Raw genomic sequence first — 1,599 nt, 5'->3', positions numbered from 1 at the left:
ATTCATTATATCTTTTATCATTATTTAAAACCTCAATTATAATGGTTTGTTCTTTGACTATCTTTACTATTCATTCTACTATTTATTGGAATTATATTGTAATTCCTTTTATTTTACTCTGTTGATTTGTCTTATTTTATTTTAGTGACTTTTATCCATTTCTATTTTATTAATAAATATTAATTTTATCAATTTATCATTTACAATTATCATTTGTTATGTATTCTTATTTATTTTATCTTCTTTATAAATACTTGTTCTTTTATGGTTTATTCACTTTTATTGATTATTTATTGTTTCAATAATTGATTTATTTCTTTATTTTTATTCTTCTTTTGTTTGTACCATTTTCATTTGTATTGTTGTTTATTTTCATTTTATTCTCAATTATTTCATTGTATTGATTTTATATTTTATTTTAGTTATTTTTATCATATATTCATTTATTAATTCATGTTTAATTTGTATCTTCTTATTTACGTTATAATTTATTATTATTATATGTTCATTTTCTTTTATAACAACAAATAATACATCATTTCAATTATCATTTAATGTAATTATTATTTTGTTTATTCCATACAAATGTGTTATTTTCTTTCATTAATTTCAATTATTTATATTCATTTCTTTTTATATTATCATTCTTCATTATTTTATTTTATTAATTTCTCATTATTTCATTATCATTATATTTTTTGATTATTTATTTCATTCAATTTCAATTTATTAATGTATTTATTATATTTATTCTATCATTATTTTATTAATGTAGATATGTTATTCTTATTTTGTATAATTTGATATATTTCACTTCAATCATTTGTATTATTTCTTTTATCACACAATTTATACACTCTCTTCAAGATTCCATTTATATTCAAATGTTGTTCTGATTAATTCAAATCATTCTTCATTATTATCTGTTTATTTCTTCATTTTGATATTCTATTTTTTATTTTCTTCATTTACATCATTTTTATATTAACATTAATTAAACACTCTAATTGAATTGTTTTAATTATTTTTATATTAAATGATTTTCTTTTTGTTATAAGTTTATTTGATAACAATAATTGTAATATATATTAAAATGCATGTGGTTATTGTTTTAATGAAATTGATAATACTGATTATTTATTTATTAAGAAATAAAATGAATAAAAGATTTAAATACACTCATTGAAACAAGTTTTAGTTTTCAGTTATAATGATATTGAATAAAAATATTTTGAAATAAAATTATAAATGAAGCTATTACCACTTTATTAACAATTAAAATTGGCATTTCGTTTGCTTCAATATTATATTTCTTTAATTTTCTATTTAAAATATACATTAATTAAGTTTTGGTAATATAATTCTCATATAATATAATTTAAAATATTCAAAGAAAATGATTATAAAGTTGTGATTTATAAAATGCTTTTTACTTCATTGACTTTCATTTTATTCTTTCCCGTATTTACCAAAATAATTTTTAAATGAACATTTCTATATTTTTCATTCTCTCTCAACAGTGTTTCAGTTTCAATAAGTTACATTAATAAAATAATATTATCAAAATGATACAATTGGTTATAGTATAGCAAATAATAC

Source organism: Entamoeba nuttalli, assembly GCF_000257125.1.
Source record: "Entamoeba nuttalli P19 unplaced genomic scaffold asmbl_9843, whole genome shotgun sequence".
NCBI lineage: Eukaryota > Evosea > Mastigamoebida > Endamoebidae > Entamoeba > Entamoeba nuttalli.
The sequence above is the reverse complement of the archived record's forward strand: the minus strand, read 5'-3'. Positions refer to the sequence as shown.